Raw genomic sequence first — 9,614 nt, forward strand, 5'->3', positions numbered from 1 at the left:
TAAAGTGTGAACCTTCATGGGTTGTGTGATGCATTTTGATTGCCTGCCCTTTCTTTATCTTTCGTGTGTTGTAATCAGCTTCCAAGCAATGCTTTGAAGCATGGGCCTGTTCCTCGACCCCCTGGCTAGCGTCAACGAAGCCAGAGGGTTAGATGGCACGGCCGCTACCCCCTCCAATGGCATCCAGGGCAGCTTCAGTTGTAAAGATAATCATCTGGTACACAAAGGCTTTTGGTTTATTGGGGGACACACCCCCTCCAGAAGCCAACCGAAGTGAATAAGAACTCATTGATTCAAACACTCAGTGGACTTCTCCCCAGCGTACCTTGTGTATGAAGTAACACGCAAAGAGAAGCTCCCATCTGAGGCCTCAGATTATTGTAATGTTTGCCTGTTATGTTGTTTGTTGATGCATGTTGTGATGTATCTTTGTTTGTACTTTTATTACAAATATATATGATCATTAATTGTCAACAGTATTGTGTGCTTTTTTGCATCTAAATATCTCATCTGTCTTAGACGCAAACTCTGATAGAGAAATTGCCACGACATGTCTCTCTCTCTGTCTGTCTGTCTGTCTGTCTGTCTGTCTGTCTGTCTGTCTGTCTGTCTGTCTGTCTGTCTCTCTCTCTCTGTCTCTCTCTCTCTCTCTCTCTCTCTCTCTCTCTCTCTCTCTCTCTCTCTCTCTCTCTCTCTCTCTCTCTCCCCGTCCGTGTGCACATACATTGTTTGCATGCAAACACACATAGGAGGGGGGCTCGGGGAGGGGGGGTTCCATTTTTGCCAAACTCGAAGCACAAATCTATTCATTGAGCCCACTTGGTTCACCTGGAGACCACTGGCCTTCAGAACGCCACGCCCAATTACCAATTGGTCTCACTCACTGCTCTCCTGTTCAGACTCAACGGGCAAAGCCCTTGAATCATGTGTGAGGGCATAGAGAGGCCTCAGGTGAGCTCTGCTGTGTTGTACAGGAGCTGCTCTGGCCTGATCAGGACCGGAGGGGGGTACAGACTGATTTACATGTGTGGGATGGCTCAGCGGGCTGGGTGGGTCTCTGTTTTCTCAGATAGTCCAGATGGCACTGCCATTGGTCCTTTCCGTTATCATGCTCTATGTGGTCATCAAGTTATCTCCCTGTGTGTTTCACCGGATGACCGCCCTCCAACCGACCCCCCCGGGGACTGCCCCGATGTTGTTGCCCCCCCTCAGGGTAGCTGTGTTAGAGAGCCCCCCCCCCCGTCGTAAGGTCTGGGGAACTTCCCCCCGTTTCTAAGGCTAAGCCTTCCTCTGGGCCCTTTAGTGTTGTTCAGACCAACAGAACCTCTTTACTGCTGGGGACAGTGAGAGCTGTCAGAGGAAGGTGGAGCTTCACTGCCCAGCAGAGGGCGGTGTCTGGACAGTCCATTTCCTTTATTTTACAATTTAAATCTGTTTTGGTTTAATCATGAGTTACCTAATGAGTTTTTTATTTTTTAATTAGCCTACATCTGGTTTACTTGTGGATGATGAGTATACTTTTTTATGTGTGCTATTGCCTTTAATTCTTCATTTTGTTGATTCAGATATTTGTTAATTGTATTCCAGTAGATAAACAGAATTCTCGTTTAAAGGGTGATCTTTAAACTACGTTTAATATGATCAAGAGGGAGGAATGTAGAATGTTGGTGTATTTTAGTGTCTCTCTGTGTTCACATCTCTTAGTGTAGGAACAGGCCAGTGCCTCTCCTACTGTACGAGGTGTTATTTCCAACATTCTGTCATTTGTGATGTCCCAACAAGGACGAACCAACCCTGTCCTCTGGGACATAGCCAGGGCCATATACCTTATCAAGGGAGACTGTTATTTTGTTATTCACGCTTTCTTTCCTATAATACTGGCCCCAACCCTTTGGTTCGGTGAGAAGAGGGATGGACAGCCAAGGAGCACGTCTGGAGACTGCTCCTCACCTCCTACACTGAGTCTATCCCACCTAAGTCTGTACCTTTGCTGTATTACATCCTGCAATAAACCTTCTATTCAACCCTATGATCCAACCTGGCAAGTTGCTTTGATTTCCACTTCAAGAATTACTATTACGAGCTGATAAGCTACCTTTTGTACTTGTGCAATGATTTCATCATTAAATCCCCTGAAAGAACATTTTCTTACTGTAGTGTTTTTCATTTTACTTATCAGTGCAATTACTGTCCTGTGAGTTTTGCCAAAATAGGTAACATTGGTGTATTTTCAGAACTCCAACAATGTTGCAGCATCAACTATAGGTGTACACACTGTAAAAACGAAAACTTAAAATTGTTGGTCTCATTATGATTTCAGAGTAAAATGAATATAAAACATTAAGTATTCATGTCAACTGTGCAATGCAATTTAGTCCAACCACCAATGTTGAGTTTTGGGTCAAGAGTTGGGCTCACTGTAGTATCTTTGTTAGCAAGACACACAGGTTTAAGTCAGACTCTGTCTGAGGCTGGGCCAACTACGGTGCACATGCGCATTTCGACACTTTGGAAAATACGGGGTTTCCTAACGGAATTTTCAGGGGTTTCACCTACATTCCTGCGCGTCGTGGGTCTTCGCTAGGTCTCACAACACAGTTCCATGTTCGAACTGTGTTGTGAGCCGCACAGGTGCTTTTACAGGTTATGCGTATTTTTATTTGACACGGCCTCTTCAGATATGTCAGCAATGTTGTTGCTGTTGTTACAATTTGTATGCACTGCACAATGACATGTTTACAAGATTGTAAATATTGTGGCGACTCCTACCACCCGGGGAGTCTGGGTATTTGTGATGTCGGTTGGGAAAAGGGGGTTCATGCCTTTTGTCAATTTGTTTCTGTTAGGTTAAGTGGGGTTAACGGGTTTGGGGTCTTTATTGTTTGTGTGTTGTTTATTGTGCGTAGTGTTGCCGCCACCGTTGCCGAGACTTGCATGACCGTTGGTTGGGTGTGCGGTGCGCTGTGTGTTGTGGGTGTGTGTTAAATAAAGGCAGCTCTCGGATTCGTGCGGTGTATGAGGCACGAGAGTTGCGTCAACGTTTAACCTGGGCTCCCGTCTCGTGCAGAACAAGTTTGACCATAATGTCAAACTTGTTCTGCGCTTTGGTTTGCTGCATTTAGACAGCGATTCTCTGCTGCTGAACTAGCTACATGTTGCTTGATCTATTGCTGTCTGGCATTCAGAAATGTAAAATGGAAGTTTCCAATTATTACTTTTAATAAAACTAATTTTGCATTCTTTGAAATGTTTTTTTTTTTAATAATATTAACCTTAATTTGAAATATTAAGTTAACAACTCTGACTTACTTTTTTGAGTTTGTAAAATATAAAAATCTTAGTTGGTATAACTCTAACTTTCAACTTTGTCTAAAGAAGAAAATGTAATTATACAAACAAAATGATATTAGTTGATGGAACTTTTTTAAAACTCCAGATCTTTTGTTGGGCTCAAAACTCAAAAAATTATTGCAGTAAGTTGCCTTGCAATTTTGAGTTTCTCAACTTTTCATTTTTTACAGTGCAGTACGACTCTGTGGGATTGTGAGTTTAGCCCATTGGAGCTCATTGGATAGACCCTATGCATTGTATCCTATCGAGATACAATTGTGTCAATGCAATATTCATGTGATATATTCACAGTATTGTATTAAAATATGGCAACAATACTGATACTGTTTGTACCACCTAATTGCAACTTTAAAAAATGAATATTTTTCTCAACAATTGTATACCTTTGAATAAGTAACATGGCCTCATAAAGTAAAAAAATAGGTAAACAGTATTTTGATGGAAGTATTTTAAATGTATCACACAAGTGTTTGTGATGTTGTGATGCCATCTAAGAGATATTCATATAATCGTTGTGTTTCTTGTTCTGGTGGGAAAAAATCTGTTTTGAGAGGAGAGTACATGGTTTTGAGTGCAATGTTTCGTTTTGAAAGAGATTTGTGGAGTTTTGACAAAATTGTAAACTCTTTTCAGATTTGTCCTTGAGAAATTGAGCTATAGTTTCAGAAAACGTGTTTAAACAATTGAGAAAACTGTAAGAAAAGCTTCCTGCTCGTTCAGAACACCGCTGATTCTTTGAGCCCTATCCTTTGAGCCCTATCTTAACGGTTTGAAACGCAAGTGAGAAGGGCAAAACGGAAGTAGCTTTGTGGGCGGGGCTCTGCCGCTGTTGCTATTATAACGGCGGATAAATTACTCTTGCGCCCGACGCAAATCTAAAAAGGGTTGCCCTGAAGAAGCCTAATTTCCCGTAGGTGTGGTTTTGGCCTAACTTGCAATAAACCAATGAGAGTGCCATCTCCCATCCCCTTTAAGAGCCATGAGCGCATTTGAACCTGATGAGTTGATATTTTGACAGCGCGTTTACAATCTCCGATGAGACAGATGCATGCCCACATGAATTTCAAACTTCAAATGGCTCAGTTTTTGGCCAAACAATTTGCCCTAATTCACACATGGAATAGCGTTCTTCTAGAACTTCCGAAATACTGAGTCGTAATGAAAATTGCAGCAAAGAAACCTAACAAACATATGATATGCGGTCCTGTGGCCGCAGCTGTGGGTCTATTTAATGATACATTAACAGACATTGTTTCTTACCAGTATTGTATCCATTATCGTTATTGACTTGTGTTCCTAATATGCATGTGTCCCCCCGTTAATGTACATTGCCATGGACTGTATTACGCGTTACGTGTTTAGTTTGCGTGCGTTCAAACAGATGGATGCACACACGCACCTGCATTCATTCATTCTTTTTAACACTCCCGGTTAAACAATGTTTTCTCACGAGGAAATACTCATCAATCCTAAAAGTTATGGGCTTGTAGACGATGTCGGTGTCAAGAAATATGCGTTTGCTGTACGGTGTTAGCAGGTGCATTGATTTAAATACAACTTTTTTCCACTGTATCAGCTGTTCTTTCCCAAATAATTTAACCAACGTTACCATTTACCCTAAAACAAGATTTTGTTTTGGAAGGCTGGGATATAGCCTACTTTGCTCGAGTTTATCGTTGTTATTAATATTTTCACCCATGGCATAGCCTACTACAGTGTGCATTCATGCAGCCCCTATGGAAAACATGTTGCAGTTCCGACCTGCAATGGTACGTCAAAATAGCAAATGCACTTAGACCCGGCATTTGTCGGTCAGTTGCGCAACTGCTTTATCGATCTGTAAGATAGCACCATGCATCATTTGCGCCGGAACACGCCCCTGCTTTTTGCCGACACGCCTTTCAGGGCGCAAGTTTAGTGGCGCAGGTTTTCTGCGGGGGGACAATCGGCTCACCCAGGAGGACCCCCTCCCTGGGTTCTGGGTATGGGTGGACCCTTCAGCCTCAGTGTCTCTGTATCGGTTATAGTCTCTGTTTCTGTCTGTCTGTCTGTCTGTCTGTCTGTCTGTCTGTCTGTCTGTCTGTCTGTCTGTCTGTCTGTCTGTCTGTCTTTGTCTCTCTGTCTCTCACCCTCTCTCTCCCTCCCCTCCCCCTGAGTCGGAGGATACACACGCATATATTAACACACAAGCACATATATTCACAATTTCACATACGCTCGCACGCACACACACACACACACACACCCTGTGTGGACCAAGAACCTGACCCTACCCAGGACCAGATACAGGGGGGTTAGATAGTCTTCATCTGGGGGGGAGGTACCAGGACCAGATACAGGGGGGTTAGATAGTCTTCATCTGGGGGGAGGTACCAGGACCAGATACAGGGGGGTTAGATAGTCTTAATCTGGGGGGAGGTACCAGGACCAGATACAGGGGGGGTAGATAGTCTTCATCTGGGGGTCGGGGCCCCCTTGGGGTCTGACCCGGGGCGTGTGTGCGTTGGGAGCCACAGAACACAGGTAGCCTCCCGAAGGCGTTCTCCACAACCGGCCCGGCTCGGGCAGACGGTCGCTGAACACCCGGCGCTCTCTTGGCAGGCTGCGACCGGGGGATGGCCTCATGAGGTTTATCCGAAGTGGAAAGGCCTCATCCGCCACAAAGTCCTGTGGCTGTGGTCACATGATGGAGGAGGAGACCGGAGGGGAGGGGGTCCTGGCCGACCTCCCCCCCCCTCCTGGGGGCGCCCCTCTCCGTCCAGGAGTGCTTCGCCCTGCAGGGTACGGGGCTTTGAGTGTCTCTGCGTCCGCCCCCTACATGAGAGGGGTCAATGCTAGTGCTTATTAGCCACCGGCTAAAGGGCTGATTATGGTTCCACATCGACGCAACGCAGCGATCACCCCGCAGACGCTTCCAGGCAGTCGTGAACCTGCTTCGGTTCTGCGGCGGGTTTTAGTGAGCGGACCAATCACAGTGCTCGCTGCTGCGTCGCCTCGACGGAGGGTTAACGTATTGGGGAGGCGCGCGTCAGGCCCTTACTGTGGATGCAAGGAGGGTCCGCGAGGACGTGAGGGGTCCGTAGACCCTCTTGGGCTGCGTCGAAGTGGGACCACAATCAGCCCCTAACAGATCCTTGGTTGGTCCCCCCCCCTCCCCCCCCCCCCAGACCACGGGGCTGGGGTCCCGGCACGGGGGGATGGCGGTGGTGGACCCCCCTGGGCCCCAACACCAGCGAGCTCTGCATCTGGTCCGAGTCCCACCGCCACCTGGACGGCATCCCCCGGAACCCCCACCACCTGGAGAGGGTCCCGGGGGGCAGCTCAGGTCTGTGCACACACATTACAACATGTTTGCACACACACACACACACACAAATGCTTCAACAGACATAGATGCACACACAAACACAGACACACAATCACTCACTCACTCACTCACTCACTCACTCACTCACTCACTCACTCACTCACTCACTCACTTTACTCACACACACACTAAACCGTACTCTTGACACACACACACACACACACACACACACACACACACACACACACACACACACACACACACACACACACACACACACTAAAGCGTACTCTTGACACACACACACACACACACGCACACACACACACACACATGCTGTGTGTGTGTGTGTAGAAGCTTATTTCATACATTCCCCCCCTTATGGGATGTTAAAGTGGCCTTTAAACTGAGCCGGAAACTAAAAGGCACACTCTTTAAATGTCTTGCACACACACAATCATAAATACATGCTCTAAAATTCATGCATGCACGCACACACAAAGAAGCATACACATTTGTTTATTATTTACTTTATTTACACTGCAGTTTCTCTGAATGGACTTTGAAAAGATAACATCGTTATGGCATAATCAATGCTGAATGTGTACAATGTCAATGTGTCTATGAGCTCAGCTAATACTCATAATGCAGATCCTAATCCCCTCTTTTAAGTGTACGAATATTAAGGTGGCACCGAACCAAAACATCTACCCACCCGACCTTTGACCCAAAATGTCCACCATCATTCTCCTTAATCAAGTAAAATAAGAATCTTTACATAAATATATGTATATATACCCACTAAGAGATGTCCACTTCTTAATTTTATTTTATTTTTATTGTATTTTATCAATTTATTTATTTATATATATATTTATAATCTTATCTTCTATGCTTGTAGGGTTAGCTTGTAGGGTATTTATATATATGTGTATATATATATATATATATATATATATATATATATATATATATATATATATATATATACATATATATATATATATATACACATACATATATATATATATATATTTATATATATATATATATATGTATATATCAGTGGCGGCTGGTGGTTTTTAAAGTGAGGGAGGAAGGACTGCGTGCTTGGTTGCCATTGGCCTGCTTGCACTGTTGGTGTATGGTGGCATAAGAATGGGAGACTCAAGTTGTTTCAGGGTGTTTTGGTGAACTACAAAATAGCAGGGAGGGAGTTATGTGAATAAAATGTATACAAAGCCACCAGTGGCATCACTGTAATTTGAGAAGGAAAGGATGCAAAGAATATTACTCAAATCAGGCCTACTATTGATTTGTAAAAGTAAATAAAAAAATCTGGGCCTATCATTGGGCCTATTTTTGCCCTCACTGACTGAAGTTATTTAGCTATGTTTATTTTCAGTTACAATTGCTTGTAATGCTACCAGTAAGTCATGCGTACCTAGCAAACCATGTAGCACTCACAACACTGACGTTGCCATTACTTCTGGTGACCTTGATTTTGGGAAGTGGTCTACCTCTTTCTTTGGTCGCTAACTTAGCACTGTAACTGAATGAACAGAATGCTTTTTGTAATAAGACGTTAACAATGTCCTCCGTTTCCAATGTTTCCATTGTGCATTTAGGATCTCGCTATCGCAGATTTCACTTGCTCTGCGTCTCTCAGACTGAGCACCGTGGCAATGCAGACCGGGTTTGTTATCGACAGCGTTGCCAGATTGGGCAGATTTCCCGCCCAATGATAATTTTTCCAGCCTAACATGGTTAAAAGTAGCCCAGTTGGGTGGGAAATCTGACCAATCTGGCAACACTGCTCAACATCCAGGGATCCTGCTTATTGGTTCATAGCGCAGACGGATAGATTTTTGCGCGAATCAGACCCCTTAAGGTCCCACCCACTCAGAGGAGGATTTTCCTCCTCTCTCCCATTGAAACCCATGTTATCCACCGGCCGCCAGTACTTTCGGGGAAATGAATGGGAGTCAACGGCGGTGGAGGGAGGACGTTCCTCCCTGAAGTAATTGTCAATAGGCGATAGGGGGTGCTAATGTCCCTTTACCCAGGGAAACAAACATTATATAGTCAAAGTCACCCCTCTGCTGCCATGTCATGTCTCACTGCCTGTCTTGGGGAGATAAAGGCATGGATGAGAAACAACTTTCTCCCGCTAAACAGCAGCAAAACCGAGGCCCTTCTTGTTGGCACTCCACACCAAGTTCAGTCATCCTCCATAACTCATCTCACTTTCGACAGTCAGGTCATACCCCTCTCCACCACAGTAACAAATCTAGGAGTTAGGTTTGACCCTCACCTCACCTTCAACGATCATATAAAGCATCTGTGCAAAATCTCCTTCTACCATCTCAAAAACATCGCCAAGCTCCGCCCCACTTTAACCCTGCCAGATGCTGAGAAGCTCGTCCACGCCTTCATCTCCTCAAGACTGGACTACTGCAATTCACTGTTCACTGGGATCACTGGCAGGAACATCCAAAAGCTGCAGTACATCCAGAACAGCGCTGCCAGGATCCTGATGAGAGTCAAGAAATACAACCATATAACCCCCATTTTACACTCACTGCACTGGCTCCCTGTCTCATCCCGCGTCAACTACAAAGTCCTCCTACTCACCTACCAATGCATAAGCGGTCATGCCCCCCCCTACCTGCAAGAACTCATCACTCCCCAAACATCAACCCGCCCCCTCAGATCCAATAGCAGTCTGTCCCTGCAGATCCCAAACACCAGGCTACGCACCATGGGCGACCGGGTCTTCGCCGCTGCAGCCCCTCGACTGTGGAACAGCCTCCCGGACCACTTAAGGGCAACACAAACACTAGCCTGTTTTAAGACTGGCCTAAAAACCTTTTTATTCATAAAGGCATTTCCTACTTTTTAAAAATTGTATACTAGCACTCTGAGATTCTGCTAGAATGAAGAGTGCTCAACAAAT

The sequence above is a fragment of the Gadus morhua genome, chromosome 7 (genome assembly GCF_902167405.1).
Source record: "Gadus morhua chromosome 7, gadMor3.0, whole genome shotgun sequence".
Classification (NCBI taxonomy): domain Eukaryota; kingdom Metazoa; phylum Chordata; class Actinopteri; order Gadiformes; family Gadidae; genus Gadus; species Gadus morhua.